Below are 18,031 nucleotides of genomic sequence, written 5' to 3' on the forward strand. Positions count from 1 at the left end.
AAAGTTCCTACCTCTTCCACTATGAAATATCTTGACTTCGAATTCTGCTTTCCAATACGGAGGAATATCCTGAAGAAGTGAATAACAGGGTTCTAAAAAAATTCCTTTCCATTTGCAGAAAAAGAAATCCGCATTTCTCTTCAGCATATAAAAAGCATTTTTATTCTGATCAAACATTATTTCAATTATATTAAAATGCTTTGCATACTACTTTGTTATATATGTAGCCTAATGTAACATTTATGCAAAGAGATTATTCTGATGAATGTCTGAAATGTGTAAGAGTAGAATAAATTCCACCACTGCCTCCACTCACATGCCTTTTCTTTTGTTTTGCATCTATCAGTGTGCAATTGTTTCAAAGCAGTTGTTTTGGGAAGTATTTCCCAAAAGTTTGGAGAGGTGCAGCTGTGATTCCATTTCCTATTAACTGGGGTTGATGCGAAATATTTCTGAAGTTTCACAATATGAGAAGTGTTGCTGCATTTATATGGACGTGCCAGGAAAGCGCTGCACCAAGGGAACAGAACTCTGACTGAGCAATCATGAACCACCCGATTAAACTACTTCCTGAAGAACGAGAGCTAATGTTTGTGATTTTAAAAGCCAAGCAAGTCAACTTTGCTAAGATAGAAGCTTTCACCGATTAAGACAGTTGCACACAGACACACGGATCAAGGGTTATGAAATGTATCGTTAATGACTAGGACTTTTAGATCTCAGTGCACTGACTGCAAAGAAGTAACTTATGTTAGAATACATTAATTCTAACAATAGCAATTTTCAGTCTGGAGACAATGTGGAAGGAAAGATGTGAAAACAGAGACAACTGTCAGAGCTCCAGCAGTGTAAACGTTATTTTAGAACAAAAACAGTTACAGAGATCCAAACCCTTTTGTTGCTGATGGCAGACCAAAATATGCTTCTGGCTATGCTGCTGTAAACTTCAGGAGACGCTACATTAGCTACAGTTTAAGCAGGTATCTGCTTCCTGAGAGTAAAGCAGAGCACCCCAACATGGAAAGAGGTTAAATAATAATCTCACTTTGCTTTTTTTAAAAAAAAGATGCATTAAATTTTGATTTCTCTGATCTCTTATACAGGAAAAATATACTCACAAAATACAGATGGAAACGTTTCCATCGACAGCCACTACTGTGAAATGTAATTTTACCTTGACATTAAAAATCACATTGTTGACATTTTATTTTCCAATAAAATCTCTTTTATGGATCATTGTGCAATTACCCAAGTCACGGATCTGTCTTTTATAATTCCATCTTATTTTGCTGAATGGGCAACAAATGTGTTAAAATACAGAAATCTTGTCATCAAAAGATTTTTCACTACCTAACTTCTGACTACTGAAAATGATTTCTATCTTGGCCTTAAAAATGTAAAAGCTCCTTGTAATACCTTTCTTTCTGTTATAAACGATGTCTTTAAAGAGCAAGCCTGAAGTCCTGAACAAAACATAAGAGTATTTTAAGACTCTGAAGAATCACAGCTGATCTGTGGGCAAACTGTTAGCAGGAGCTGTAATTCAGCTAGGGGATCATGGTTCCTATCTAAAGCATTTCCCAAGGCAGTGAGCCCTGAGGGGGTGAAAAACAGAAATAAGCTCTTCTGGGTGAAGCTGCAGAGCAACTAACAGCAGAAATATGGTCTCAGCCTAGTAAATCGCTTTCCCACATCTACTTTCCTCCCTAAGGAAAAGAAGAAACTCTTTTAAAACAAAGGCGAATGGAGGACAGGAAAAATAACAATTAATGGCATCTTAACCATTTCATTTTGATTCTCTCCTTCTATGACACCATTTCTACAGACTGCCTATAAAAATATCTGTTGTATTTCTTACTGGAAAATAAACTAATGGGCTTCTGGTAACTTCAAGAGGTACTAGTGGTATGTTATTTTAATGAGCATCTCCTAGGTTCTTAATAGCTCCACAGCAGCTTTTGGGGAGCAAATTCCTTCAGAAGATCAGCTATGGCTCTGTACTGTATCCATTTGCACAAACACATCACTGTAGCCAGTCAAGCAAACAGAACCAAGTAAGCATGGGATCTACTTTGGAGATACCTAATAATTTTCTAAATGGAAAATGGAATTTATTTCATCACTGCTAAGTAAGAGGCTGACCCTTTCACTCTTCTCTTAGCAAGAAGAAGGTATGCCCCATGGGACAGGCTGCCCATCAGGCAAGGCAGGAGGAAGACCTGGAGGGATGGGATACTTTCTCCCCTCTACCTGCCATGTGATCTTGAGCAAGTCACTTCATACCTCTGAGCATTTATTTCAAAGAGAAAATGTTGAACACACCATTTCAGAGAATTTTGCCCCTTGACATCAGCCAGATTAAGAAGCCAGCACATCCAAAAGGAACTGTCCCATAAGGTCTAGCAAGCACACTACTAACGCATAGTGCAGAAAAAGCAAGGGAAACATAGACTCAGAATCGACGAGGTTGGCAAAGACCTTTAAGATCATCAAGTCCAACCATTACAACATGATCTCTGGTGGAGGTGGAGGGTGAAGACTGTCTCTAGTCACCACCTGAGAGGCAAGTCCAAAGATACTGCAGCCATGCAAAGATGCTTTTGTAGGATTTGCTCTAGAGGTTGTCATTGAGGTTAAACTTTCAGAGGACTCTGTCCATGGGCTCCAGAGCATTCCCTCTGCTGGGGGCTTGGTTCTGGCAGCTAAATATCTTCGAGACAGTGCACCCCAGGGAGCCACTGCACCCTGACATTCTTATTATGTGCTTGTACAGCACACAAATATGGACAAAACCTATCATCATCACTTTCATACTCAAAACAGTATTTCCATGGGACCTTCACATTTAAGGCAGCTGAAGAGGAACTCAGAAAATTCAAAGGATTCAAAGGCTCTCTCAGCCTGATCAGTGTTGAGCTGTAAGGCCACAACACTTTCAAATCATTTCTTGCCAGTAGGCAATATTAGAATAGACAACAGGATGAATAACTTAGTGATTGCATTATTTTACATCATCTTCACTCACAAACCCATTTGTTTTCACCAGAACTTTTTTAAAAGCCATCTAAATTCTCTCCTCTTCCCTCCAAAAGTAATTTCAATAAAGCACTGGTTGTCCATTCACTTTTGCACTGCCACTTCCCTCTGGTGTGGCTGAATGATCAGTGACCTTCTGAATGCAGCCATCAGTTTGTCAAATGAAACACAAAGAGAAACATGGACTAGAGCAAATAATGGGATCCTTTTCTAACAGAACATGAGCAGTGCCTATCAGGTAGCTGTGAAGTTTCTTTGCATATGCATAGAATGATTCTCTTCTATTTGAATGTCATGTATCCACGACTGCAGTGACATTTTGGATAGAAAATGCCCATGTCAGAAGACTCGATCTGGATCACACTATGCTGTATCAACCTACTCACAATTATTTTGGCTACAAGCTTCTGGTAACCCTAATGTGCAAATGTGGAGACTTCTGCCCCTCTGGGAAAACATCTGTGTCTCACAAATGAAGAGCACACTCTGAACCAACTTGTGAAGTGAGAAGATACACGTGGCACCCACTTAGCATAAAAATCCATCCCAGTTCTGCATGGTGCTATAAAGCCAGAGGCAAATACCAACATTTTCTTAAGAATTCGTATTAGTTCAGCTTCCAAACTGCCACTTGGTTGCAAAAACATTATGAACACGTTATGAACATTATGAACAGAAGGGTGTCATCAAGCAATGATGCACTGTGTGAGATTCACTAAAACAGAAAGTACAGATATCTACCAGTTGCACTTCAGAGCAAGAGCTGTTTCATACCAATAATCTTCCTAGTTTAAATGTGAGGAAAACAATAGTGTAAAAATCTCATATCCAGCAAAACCTGTTCGTGTGCGTACACTAATAAACAGAAATAGTTACTGATTGTTCCTGCCCACGGCAGGGGGGTTGGAACTAGGCGATCTTAAAGTCTTTTCCAACCCTAACTATTCCATGATTCTGATTCTAAACTAAAGATCAGGTAGCTTCTGACATCAAGACTTACAGACTTGCCCTAGGCAAATCACAGTAAACGTTCATAGTATGACTTCTATGGCGTCTTAAACCCAATGCTAAGAGATGTTCTATCTCGAAGTCTCCTACTTGTTAGGATTACACTCCCACAGCTGCTTCCCATTCTAATGAAAAGGAACCAGTGCAGGAGCACAAGCAAATGAGCATACCCACTTTTGCTTGTCCAGTGTTAAACAACAAAATACTAGTCACAAAACCTGATTTTATTAAGCTGCTGATGGCAATCATTACAACAAGAAATTTTAGAAGTAGTTTACATCAAGGACCATCAATTGCCTCTGTGACCATCAATACGGAACTCTGCACCCAGAAGGGCCACAATGAAGAAAGCACAAAATTTATTCTAGGAGAAACTAAGACAAGCAGGATAACAAAGTGCATATTTACTAACGCTTGTAGAAACAGACCAGCAAGAAACCATTTGACTTGGCTGAGCATTACCTGAGAATGTTTTCTTGGAGAAAATGAAGTTTGTAATGACAGCACATTTTGTGCATGAAGAATTCTGTAATCCTTTTAGTGGCTGAATGATAGTTATTTCAACTTACTTGGAACCCAAGGACTGAAACAGACACAAGATTACTGAGTATATTAAATAAATGCTAGAAACCGCATTTCTTGCCCTTGACAGTTATTTAGAACTGTGACAGAATAGGAAGTAGGAAAGAAATAAGGGAGAGGTCCTGGCAGAATGGACCAAAGTAGAGGACTCATCACCATTCCCAAATAATAAACGATATGGGGCTCACTTTGCAAGGCACATGTGACACTGGCTCCATTTGTTTTGAGACTGTCATCACAGCCATTTTCCTGCAAGTAGAAGGAGGGCATGAAACCTAAGCCACTCTTCAAAAACTATAAACAAATTCAAGAAATTAGAGCTTTCTTCCCCCCCTCCAAAGGAGAAAGACATGATTAGAAGGCACAGCAATGGGATAAAGGATCTGATATTGTCAGAAATTCTTTCCACCTTATTTCTCCATCTTTTCCCACAAAACCTTGATACAACTCTTCTTCCTCACTGCTCTCCTCTCGCTTAAAATTTGTGATTGTGATCATCTGTCCATGCATTTGGCGGGGGGGGGGGGGGGGTGGTGGTGTTGAGGGACAGAAAGTAAGAAAGCCTGACTCCAGCATATATACAGAGCCACAGAGTTGGTTTTAGAAGTTAGGTTCTGCATGTGGAACCGAGGAGCAGAAAGTGAACTGAGACACCAAAGGAAATGAAACATTTTGTAGATTTTAATTCCATCCAAAGGGAAAAAAAAAGATAAAAATGCCCCGATAAGGAAGAAGGAAACTTGCAATGGGATATCAGACAATAAAACCTAAAATAAATAGATCTTTAAACATAACAGAAGACGATGGCAAAAAAAATGGCTATTTTGACAAGCATTCAAAGTTTTACTCAGTGGTTTTCTGTGTTTCACTCCTTCCATCCCTACCTCTACCCCTATTAGCCCCTGTTTCTGGTTCTGAAAATCACATGATCTTCTGCTGATCTGATCCAAATCAGTAACTGGCAGATAACTATTCCACCAAAAAAAGTCACTAAATTTGTTTTTCTGTCACAGCAGAAAAACAAATTTCTTCAGGGAATGGCCCAAACATCTCAACAGAATGAATGTGTACAGCTCTTTCCTCATTCAAGATTGAAACTTGACGTGAGGTAATAAATCACTTCTACGGGACAATGAGTTGGAATAGCTGATCCCCATATATATAGGGTTGTTTGGGGGTATTTCCTCTTTTTTCTTCTTGTTTTTCCCCTAGGGATGCCATTAAAGCCATCAAAACCGACTCTGGAGCTCCTTTGTAAGAAAGGCATTCCAGTCTGCAGGCAGTCTTCAGAGCCCTTCACAACTTGGACAACTCCAAGCTTCTGACATCTTGTGCTGGACAGTCGCCTTAGGGAATCTACTACACAGTCTCCAGCTAATAAGGCATATATTATTTTCTTCATTATTGAATTTCTTTAAAACAAGAAAAGCCATGTAAAAGCTTCCTTATGGGAGGACTTTAAAGTTGATTAAGCCAAAGACTCAATAAACTTCAAAGACTATTTCTGCAAATTTAGTTTTTTGTTAAGTAAGGGAGAAGGGAAAACTCTGACAGTGATTCTCCAAACCTATTAAGGAAACAAAACTAACCTACTTAAATACTCAATGGCAATCATGCTCTGTCAGAACATCTTCAATTTAGTAATTTCCTGAATCCAGCTATTAGCATCCCACACAAATTTTACTCCAGTTTTAAGAAAATACTTCTTTTTTTCCTTTTATAATTAACGTTATTAATTAAAACCTATGTTGGGTCAGAGGTTAAAAATGGTACGGTTATGTACTGATTCTGAAGCGGGAAACAAGATTATTATTTTCAGCCAACTACAGGTTTTTTATGATCTTCAGCAAGTTAATTAAAAAGCAAAATAATAAGAACCCCTCACCTTTTTCTATTCACCCTTTGGCTTATTAATACTTATTAAGCTCTTGAGGATGGAAATTATTAATTCTCCATTTAGAGCTTGATAAGGTGGACATTCTATCCACTGTGATGCACACAGTACCTCATATCACCTCAATACCAACACAATTTACTAGCAATAGGAAAAAAATCTAAAAAGTTGCCTGCAGGAGAGAATTAGGGAAATTTGTAAGTGTAAAAAAGGAGGATCCTTTAAAAGTACACCTTTTAGTTCACTTGTCAATGATCCATATTAAAGTACCCTATTTTAAGAAGAAAATTCCAGCAAATACAAAGGTTACTGGTTCACTTACTGTTTGCAACAATCTGTGAACACGCCCCTTGTTAAAGGCATGGAAGAACATCAAACCACAGGGTGTTGACTTCAGACGCAAGGCAGGCAAGGGAGTGACATTCTGGTCGATGTGTCCAGCCAGGATGATTTAACATGCAAAAGCACTGTTCTTGGCTAGAATAATGTGCAGATGGGCCTGGAAGTGGGAGATGTTTACTTGGAAATAGTACATAAAGGGTATGCAAAATGATGTGGTGTGTCTGTTAAAGTAATGATCTGTGACCCTGAAAAGTATAAAGTGATGGAAGGCACCTACTTAGAGATCAGAGTCTGGCTCAGTGATACACTGTTTGGCTAAAGATCTGAAGTACCACAAAAGGGCTACGTAGAAGAAAAAAAAAATCTATTCAGAAGCACGCCACCTGCTTTCCCCACTCACAGCTATACGTGTATTTACCCACCATCTTTTCATTAAGGCTGAAGTGTGTCCCTTTTTTGTTTGTATCAACACGAAGCTTCATAGACATTAGGTTGCTGTTTAAGAATTTCACACTGCTGAGAAGTGAAACGATGAATGTTGTCAGGAAGCGAGAGAAGGTATCTATCATGCCAAAAAACCTACATAAGTAATACAGAGATGATAGAACCTATTCTAGAAACACATGAGCATAACATCTTCACGAGCCCATGGAATAAGGATCAAAACTAGAAACCAAACTAAATATTCTCTTACCATGTTCAGTTAGTATCAGCTACAATAAAACTGTGCAGAAAAATTTGATGCTAATCTGCTACAAACATTACTGGAAAAAATATTTGCAAATAACAAATTTCAACTTCAAACTATTCAACGGTTTGAAGTTGAAACTATTTAACAACTGGCGTTCACAAGGAAATCCCATACAATTCCTGGTTACATCTTCACAGTTGAGTTGAGGCCAAATGAATCTCTTCTGTCTTGCAGACAGTCCTCAACAAAAACATTTAATTCCTAGACTGACTTGAATTTAATACAGTCCTAATAAGCTTCCCAATAACTGGAAATAAACTATTTGCTAGAAAGCTTCTAAAAATACATATATTTACCAGCTAACACAGTGAGATGCAGACACTGAATTCTGACCTCTGTAGTTGCTTGTTTTACAGTAAAACAACAGAAGAGTCTTCCAAGTGTACTTTATCAGCTAACTGAATAGCAAAATTTTGGCTTAAAAAGACAGCAGACGAAGTTTGTGTTAACTGGACATGTTTGGTGCAGTTTAGTTCATTAGAAATAAGATTCTCATCAGTAACTCCATCTGTCATCTAGAACTCCAAAGAGGAAAAAAAAAAAAAAATCCACAGCAGAAGCTGTATTTTGGCCATTTGGATGTAGGAAAAAAAGAAATCTAAAAAAATAATCTGAAAATGAAAGCATTCTTTCTAATAGCACTCCATTTGTTACTCAGAATAACATACTCGTATGAAATTCTCACAAAGAAAACTCCTGACCTTACCTGTGGACTATTCTCTTCCCCTCTATTTAAGAACATTGGGGCACAACAAAAATGATTACTGAAGAGGCATAATTTCAGAGGGCCAGGAAGCCTTTTGAAATTCACAAAGGAGCATACCCCTGCTTCATTTTTCTTGCCTGTAGGTATGAGAAAATCACTCCTCAGTGGGGCTGAGAGCAGCTTTCTGCATTAAGGACTTCTCTCAAGCACAGTTAGCAGTGGTGACTCTTCTCAGTGGGGTCATTATTCTTTTAGAATTGGAACAAAAGATACCCGATGCTCCCATTGCAACAGGGAGACAACAGTCCCAACTTGCTGTCACTTTTCATTCTCGCTGGCTCCCTCTGTTTAAAATTGTCTTCTCACCCTCTTGACAGACCAGCATAGCTTCAACTCCAATGAACAGTGGAGTAAATAAAACAAGATTCTTGTATAGCATGCACAAGAATTTGGTCATCTTCAGAATGGTAAAAATAAGAGAAAATAGTTTCTGAAATAAAAAAGCCTATTCACCAGTACTACAATAGGGACAAAACCCCCAAACCAACCATCACAATAAAAAACACTGCAGGAAACAAGTATCTGCCACATAATTTTGAATTTCTACTAAGCAAAAGAAATTTTGATGAAAGAGTATTTGCTTCAACTATTCCCCAAGTCTGTCAGTAAAAATGTTCCAAAATAACAAAGAAATAAACCTAAAACCCTAGAAGAGATTCAGCACTGAAGTGCTTCTTTAATCTATTCTATTATTTCTAGCCTAAGACAAAAAAACTTCCTTCTCAGAATCATTATGTATCATATTAAATCCATCCATTTGAGTCACAGGTGTAACATGGAAAAATAACCGTATCACCTTAATCAAAGCAGGTTATTTCCACAATCTAAAGCTAATCCAAAAGCAGACAGATGGCTCCAAGAGGCATTGTTTTTATCGCACAACAGACAGATGTTTCTGAATTGTTTTTTGGCAATTGTCAGATAACCTTGCACATCTTGTACATCAGCATGTGAGCTCTCTCTTAGCTTCTAGCTTTAACCGTTGTCATTTATGCCTCAAAAACAAGGAGGCTGACAGCTTGAAGATGGCAATGCCTTTGCACCGTGGAAGCTTCCCTGCAGCCATGGGAAGGAAAATCAGCTACAAGAAAGGAACTGTATAGCTGTCTGAAGTCAAGGAGGCAGCTGCAGCTGAAGGAACTGGCCAGTTTCTTCTGGTCCCAGTTCTTAAGTATGCACATATTTGTTGGAATTACATCCCTAAATAAGCTCTGAACATTTATTTACCAGGAATAGTACTGCCACTGTACCAGTCCCAACTTGAGATTTTAAGTACAAGACAAAGATTAAAATTACAAAGTTAAAAATAAAGTTAGATGCAGCAGACCCTTAGGGAAACAGACAGACATGTATGTGTGTCTTACAGGAATGTGTGAAAACCAGCAGCGCACATTCAGATGCCCAAACCTATAAGCGTGGCAGAAAACATAATGGTAGGAGGAAAAAGCGTAAAGCTTTGGCTCAAGGACTGAAATGTAACAATGCTAAAGATCATGAAGACTGCAAAAAATACAAAAAATACACTAATAGGGAGAAAACGGAAATAAAACCTGAGATTATGGCTTATTTATAAAAATGCTAGGACATCCCATGAACTATTAAATCAATACAAAGAATACAGACATATTCTTTGGATTAAGATTTTGAGAGTTCACTTAAGTCTAGTCACAAGTTTTTGACCCACTCAATACTACCATGTATTATTTATTATTCAGCATAATGTGGTTTTAAGTATTTGCTTAGCACGCTTCCTGTAGTAGTCTTTATTCTCTATATATTCTACATAATACTGCAAAACTATTTAACTGACTGTAGCATACATTTAGCAGTTATTTTTCATAAATCTGTGAATCTTGAAATTAGAATTGCTGTTACGCTTCTATTTCTTCATCATGACAACTCCAAATTAAAAAGGACTTTGAGGAACAACTGGATTCCCTTCCACTACAGCCATTTTTCCTTGATTTAAAAAGATGAAGGCACAGATGCTTAATGAAAACAGAAAAAAAGGTTTAAGTTGCAATTTGTCTTGCCTTGCTAAAGAAATGTACAGATACATCTACACGTCCATGTATTCTTTCCTTCAAATAATCTTCTCAAGACCTTCTAAATCCAACTCAGTATTAGAATTGTCTCTGAGCTCCCAATATCTCCATTTACAACTGTAGCATGCATTGAAAAAGGCACTTAGGAATTTTTCCTTTTAGTACACTCTCTTCCTTAACACACATGTGCATTTCAAAAATCACCCGCCCTCCTGATGATGAACAACTTCTATAACCAACACAAAGCACACCACTTGACCAATATCACACACCCCAACTTGCACATCAGGGGTAACTCTCCACACATTTTCAGTTTCACCTTGTTTTCTCTTTGATACAGCATCATGTATTGCTTTGAACCTCTTGGATTCTCTTTAAAGAAATGCTAGCAGTGTAAGAGAAGTAGTTCTGCTTTCAGATCATAATCAAGACCTGATGATACTAGCATACTGCCTTCTGGATTGTGTTCTTTTTATGCAGTGGAAGTATTTATCCTGAAGTCCGTGGGTATTTGGTCAGGTCTGTAATCCACTTGGTGCAACAGCCAGGTAAAACTATACACACAAAACTATTTAAAGTTTGTATGTGTGCATGTATTTTTCCCATTATTTCTTAGAATCAGAAACTATTAGAAATGCCAGACTGTCTCTTAGCAATAAAGAAATAGCAATCTGGGGAAGGAAAAAGACATAATTTCCTGTGAAGAGCACTTAACTAAATAGATGGGAGTGCAGTAACTGATATAAAATCAGGCATTTGAAAATTGCACTGAGTGGCAAGAAAAGTTCACAAAGCTCTTCTGCGGAGATTCTTCCTAGGCCTGTCTACATCAACAGCTCCAAGAGTATTTGTTTGGCTTGGTTACAGTTTCAAGCAGTAAATTTCTTTCTTATAAAGAGTTGAAAGTCTCAAGCTTGTTTAAGGTTTGCAATGACAACTAGAATTAAAATTCTCTATTAGCCACAGTTGCATTACTCCATCTTCAAATTCTCCACCTCTGAAATACAGAGCAAACTCTGGCCACCAGAGTTTCCAGCTGCTGTGGCACCCAGCACACTGCCCTGCTGCTCTCAGGAAAGAGCATGACCACGTCATCTCACAGACCTGATACTCTGCCAGGTCAAGCTAGGCCAAAACGGCCAACTGGATGCCTTTGCACCAGAGCCCAAAAATGAGGAGCACCTCCCCAGTTGGTGCCCTGCCATACTGAGGGACCTCACAGCCAGGAAGGCAAGGGGTGAAGTGCAGCGCTGTGCAAGCACATACCCACCAGTCTTGAACCACCCTCTGCCTAACAGCTGCTGCTGAGGGCTGCAGGAGAACATGGGGCAAACACACCCCTTGTCCAGACCCACGAGGAGACAGCAGCTGAGTGACAGTTGAATTTTTACTGGGAAGTAATAGTTACAATCACCTCAAAACTTGTAGAATTGCTATCTTATTTAGGTTTCTCTGCTATCCAGGGAGGCCTGTCTATGTACGTAACAAAATGGGAAGTGGGCATGTATGAAATACATACTTTTCACAGACTTCTCACTAAAATTGTAATTCTCAATTCACAAAATTTAGATTATCAGGACAATTAAGCACTCAACTGATTCGAATTGCACTGAGTCAATGAAAATTAAGCCCTCAATTTTCTGCTGAACATTGGAAATTCTCCCTCAGACAAGAACATCTTTAGCTGCACAAACAACTCTAAGGTAGGAACCAGGCCAAAAACTATGACCAAAATAACTGTGCAGGCTTCCTATTTCTCTAATGTAATCATACTGGTCTGAAATTATGTATATATAGGTTGAGGCAGAGGGATAGGACAGAATGTAAATATGTTAAATGACTAGAGCAGATAAAGGTTTAAAAGTGATTCTTTTTCATCATAAGAATATTTATCTTTCATTTTTTTTTTCAAAAATGATACCAGTCCCTACATCACTGTCCTCCTTAATCAAATGCGAAAATTAAACCAGAGGCACTGATGAGGAAAATATCAGCAGAAATGCACTTCAGCTTATTACATAATACTTTCTGATTAAAGCCTCAGCAACACTTCGCAGATTGAGATACATGATTATATTTTTAATTTGGTACAACTGAAATGTTTTATTTTTATTTCAATAAATGCATTTCCTCTCTAAAAATCAGAATTTAAACCAGAGCTGAGCTGCACTCCTGGGACAGCAGTTTCACAGAAAACTGTATGGGTACAGTGTTAAATCCTTATGTTTGTTTGGTTCCTATTCAAATATGCAAGATGTTTTTTTCTTAGAAAGGCATGAATAAGATTTTGATAATTCATAGAGAGAAGAAAAAGATGCAGATTATTCAGACAGTGGAAGACAGCTTTTGGGAACAAAGAATATCTTGGGAAATTACAGGATCTGCTGGTTTGTTTGCTCATTATAAATAAAAGTCTCATTTTTAAACACAAAATAATATAGTACAGTGATTTACCTTAGATTGCATTTGATATCTTTCTGTAGCTCTGATTCTTACTTTTGAACATCCAAAGAGATCTTACCAATAAAGGTAACAAACAAGCAGCTCCTAGATTTGTAACATTTAGATTTAACCTGTCCAGAAATCATCAATCATACAACAGACTTCCCTGTTTTGAAAATACAGTATCTTTGTAAAATATTTTTCTACCTTTAGGGGAAAAAAACGGGGAATTCCGAGTTAGCTTTGTGGAATATATGCAGAAATAAATATAACTCCAGTCTAAAGTATGACCCATAAATCCATAGTATTACGACTGCCTTATAAATCAGTTATTCTAATAAAGAAGTACTCCACAGTGTATCATTAAACAGCTTCATCATGTGGATACTGCAAAAAAATGAAAATTAAGCTTTGAATGTTGATTAGCTAATAGGTTAATTAAACTTTTTAGTTGATTAACCATTAGTTAATTTTCACTATCTTGTTTTGCCACAAGATTGACCTACAGCATTTCCTAGGTAAGGGAAAATATACCTTCCAAGAGTCTTTATTATACTGCTTTGATCATTTGTCCTCTAGTGAAAACGTAAATACTTTTGCCACAAGGTAAGCAAATCTGCACCTTTTGAACTATGAAATGTTTACCTTTTAATTCTGCAGCTGAAAGGGAAATATTCTAGGCAAAAAAAAGCTAGACAAAACTGATGCAATCTATACTGATGCAAGAAGAAAGTCTAGCCTACTTCTTTAATGTTGTACAAAACTTTTAGAGACCTGACACTTAAACTTGCACAACAACCTTATTATCTCCACTAAGAGGAAGATGGCAGAATGTATTTCGCAAGTGGAAGCTTCCCTCTACTAAATTCCCTTCCACCACTCAGAACAGGATGTGCAAACAGCTAGCTTACTGAGCGGCCTGCCTGTTTCCCAAGTGTGTTGCACAGATTTATCCTGCTCAGAGGAGACGCAGTTTCAGATGCCAAGTACCATGCTCCAGGTACAGCCATCTGTTTGCTACTGAATTTGGCCCTTGCTTGTTCTTTTTCTAGGTTTCAGTCCAGGCCTTGCCTGATGAAGAGTTTTTCTGAGCCTCCCTTCCTCTGGAAGGCTTGGCATCAGAAACAGAGAAGGAGTACACAGGAATACATGCAGCAACCTTACCATAGCTTCATTTTTGGTTCCAGCGCATGGCTGTTGGGTGGATGGTACTTTATGGGCCACACATGAGGCTAACACACTTGTGGACTGCTTTCATGCTAAAATTAAAATGAACTCTTTGTAGGAGGACGACCAACTAACTCCAACTACCATTCCAATCATACATGCACAGACTGACTTCAGTGCTCCCTAGCAACACTTCCTTCCCACAACTTCCACACCTCTCCACAACTTGCATGCACAGTGCCATAAATGGCACTTCCTCGCTTCTTTCTCTGCCCAAGATTTTTCTTTCAAAGCCAAAGCAGTGGGTGCTTATGTACAGGACAGCTGGTCCACATGGCTGTTGCCACACTGAGCCAAATCTGCCTTTTACACAAACCTTTCCAAGCAAAGAAATGAGAGCAACAATAAATCCACTGGCATTGCTATCCACTTGGATACAATTAAATTCTGGTGAAAAAGCACAACGCAGTACCCAAAGGCAAGGAACATTATCTTTACCTGTACACTGGATACCTTCATGGCGTGCAGCACATAACACGGTACCAGGGTTCCTTTCTTTCCTGAAGGCAAGAATTCCTGCATAAAACAGAATATAACATTAAGTATACAACTTATGTTAAACTCAAAATACAAAAACATATCCCTGTGTGGCTGTTCCTCTACTTCAGATACAACTCCCCTAGAACAAATGATTTCAAATAGCTTCTTCATAAATTCCTGGGTACATCCTTGTAGAGACACAATAATGGGACTGGAAGAAATGACCTGCAATCAGGCTGTGATGAAACCGGGCCTCAGCTGTGACCCTGCAAAGAATGACACGTGTGTGCCATTAAACTTACAACTTGATCCCAGACTATGGCACACCATTCAAAGACTGAAATCTTTGTGAGTACAGGAATTAAAGTGTAGAGATAAAAATAGAAGGGACCAATTTGCTGCCTACTTAATAATACACGTAAAACAGTGTATGAGAAGGTGAAATTGTTCAATACATTAAGCACAAATTTGAGCTTGAAGTGTTTGGAATGGTGAAACAAATATCAGACGCAGCTCTGACTGTTACACTCTTTTTCATCAAAAATGGCTGACCTCTGAAGGTAACCCTTAACATGACAAGCAAATCTATCACTTCCAAAATGAGAAGCACTGAAGGACTATACATGAAGAAGAAAACTGCAGGGTGATCACTACCCTTCGACATCCAGCTGCTTACATAAATGTCTACATGTGGAAACAAAAGCCAAACCCATGTTTTGTACCTGCTTTGTAGGCAGAGTGTAGTAGCTTGGCTAGACATGAAAACTCCTAACAAAAGATCTGCCATGAAGTCCCTCAGTGTCAGATCAGAAGTGTAAAATGTGGTATCAGACTGTAAGTGTAAAATGTGTGACACACACAATTACCATGTACCAAAACCATTCGGGGAGATTGCAAGGAAAAGGCGAAGCGCTCACACACGCACTCCCACGTGCACCAGCAGAGATGTCACCTCAGAGATGCTCTGGGGGTGGTGGTGCTCTAAAGGACCTCCTGAGGAAAGGTAGGGTGCTCATAGGCAGCCTTTCCATGCCATGCTGCTGCAGCTTCTGCTTCACAAACCTGTCGGATTTTGAAAGCTGCCTCAGTACCATCCCACATTGGCCCTCAGACGCTTTAGGTCTAGGAAGGATGCACTACCCCTTCTCTCAGTTCTTGCTCTAAGGTGGGATCTGATCCAAGAAAAGGGAGACCTTCAAGGCAGATCTTAACTAACACCCTCACCTATGTATTCCACAGAACCAACATTGTGAATTATTTCTATGCTTTGCCAGACAGGAAGAAGCAGAGCCTGGAGAGCAGAACACCCCTGAGAAATGGAGCCAGAGGAAACTGGCGCTTCTTCTGAGCGGAAACAGGCAGTAGAATGAATGGGGCTCCTGGAAAGGCCAGAAATGTGACAGTTACCGTGTGCATAATATTCTTCAGGCTATGTAAAGAAAGAGAGTCACAGGATCTCGCTGCAATTATTCCTGCTTACCTGTGGGCCTGCAGGAAAACTGAAGAAGGTAAGGCACAGTTTTAAGGGGCAGATGATACCTTGTATCTCCTAAATCCTCCATCAAATACACACAACACTACACACAGGTCTATAGGGTACAGCACTCAAGCTGTTTTCAGATCCATGCCTTTAGATAAACCTACCAGCAATGATTCCAGCTGAGGAGATAATGAAGATAGAACTCACTTCTCATTTTCTTGTTGGTTTTTGCTTATGAAAAATATATACTTCCTCCTTATTATGTTAGAGCTATTATTTTATTACAGCCACATTGTATATTCTTATCATCAAATTGCCATAATTTAGAACTCTAGCTCAACCCTCTAATACCATTTGTGTCAGAAACTAAAGCGTCTCTGAAGAACACCATTGCATTATTGGTCTGAATAATGAAAAAGTGGATTACATTCCTTTTGCCATTGAAGCTGTCTGTCACATACAATACAGATACTGCCAGTACAGTGGTTAACTGCAATGACTGAAAGATAGCTAAGGATATTTTCTGATGCTTGGATAGCATTTATTGCCTTCCTAATACTCCCTGAAAGAAACCTCGTGACAGACTCTTCTGATTACAATCAGAGATGAAAAGAATCCCTAAATTAATATGGATATAATTTGGAAACAATTATTTGGTTTTCAATGGTTCAGTGATAATACCATTTTATACACCCTGCATTTTGAATCCGTTCCAAATGTGCTTACCTATTTTGTCCCTAGGGCATTAGAATAGATGACTCAATGAAAACAAACAGAGCCCAGGGTGATGAACTTTAAAAAGCAGACAACATACTATTACTAGAACTGGATCCAGATTTTGTGATAAAAATTATTACACTGAAGTTTGGTTCTGGTCACTGAAACAAGGTATAAATTATAAAGCAGCCTTAATATCTGATGTGCAAAATATCCTCCAACTCCCAGGAAGACAAGATTCTGATTGCATATGAATTCATCTGATCTGTTTCGCAATAAGAAACAACTTGCCTAAAACCAATTTTGGCTATAGGATAGATCAACAGCAAGAAGATATTATGGTTACTTCATGAGCATCTGAGCCAAGTTTAAACCTGTGCTGGAAAAGATGCTTCAAAAGTGCTGTAAAGAGAAGTTTTATAGTAGGGTAGCCACTATTAAGTAGATCAAGATAAAAATGTGATTCAGTTTTTGATGTTCTGCAATAAAAGGTAATGCATTAAAGAAAACAAAGTCTACTTTGTGGAGAGGAGGAGGAAGTAAGAAGCAGCAGGCTGCCTCCATCCTGCAGTGACTGCAAAATGAGAAATGAAAGTAAAAGGAGCACTACTTATGGGGGGGCTGGGTGTGCTTTTATGCCAGAAGAAACCAACGAAATTAACTGATGTAAATGTGCCAAATACTCCATGAAACAAGGCAGGTCTGGAAACACAACCCAGAAAAGTCTTTGCTCAACACAACCCAGAAAAGTCTTTGCTCAGCCTCTCCAAGTCTTCTCTAAACAGATGCCTTGAGTTATAGCATGCCTCATTTAGACTAAGAAGTTCAATCCAGACCACACAACTATTCACTGTCTACCCTAAAATTTCAGTGCTGAGTCTCCTGGTTCCTTTAACCTGTTCAGTTCTCATTAGAGCTCCATCTTCATTTTTAGAATTCAAGCAGAGGAAGGGTTATCTGGGCAGTGGTAATGAGAAGGGAAAGCATGGCAAGCAGTAGTGGTGTGGTGGGAAGCCATGGAGGTCTGCGGGTTCTGCAGAAAATAAAGGCAGTAAGAAAGGCCATCCATCACAAAAACCAAAAAAATGGGAATATTTCTGAAGTTTTGATAATCTTCAGTGTTTTAAACTGAACATGAAACTCCCCTCGTCTCGTCTCCCAAACTGAAAACTCACTTCAAGAAAAACCTACTAATGAATCAACTACCAGCTAAAGTGGAGTGCAACTCTGTGACCTATCCCATCATATATGCCAAGGGCAC

General features: G+C 38.8%; 1 long non-coding RNA gene across 4 annotated transcripts in view; it reads right to left on the bottom strand.

The window, feature by feature from the left end:
• LOC134166399 (uncharacterized) overlaps positions 1-18,031 on the bottom strand; it is a 290,152-nt gene that overhangs the window by 192,554 nt on the left and 79,567 nt on the right. For all 4 annotated transcript variants that reach the window (XR_009965854.1, XR_009965856.1, XR_009965857.1 and 1 more), the window contains exon 4: positions 14,532-14,609. This is a non-coding gene — a long non-coding RNA (uncharacterized LOC134166399). The remainder of the gene's footprint in view (positions 1-14,531; positions 14,610-18,031) is intronic.

The sequence above is a fragment of the Pezoporus occidentalis genome, unplaced genomic scaffold (assembly GCF_034315485.1).
Source record: "Pezoporus occidentalis ecotype Australia unplaced genomic scaffold, CSIRO_AGI_Poc_V1 ctg26, whole genome shotgun sequence".
NCBI lineage: Eukaryota > Metazoa > Chordata > Aves > Psittaciformes > Psittacidae > Pezoporus > Pezoporus occidentalis.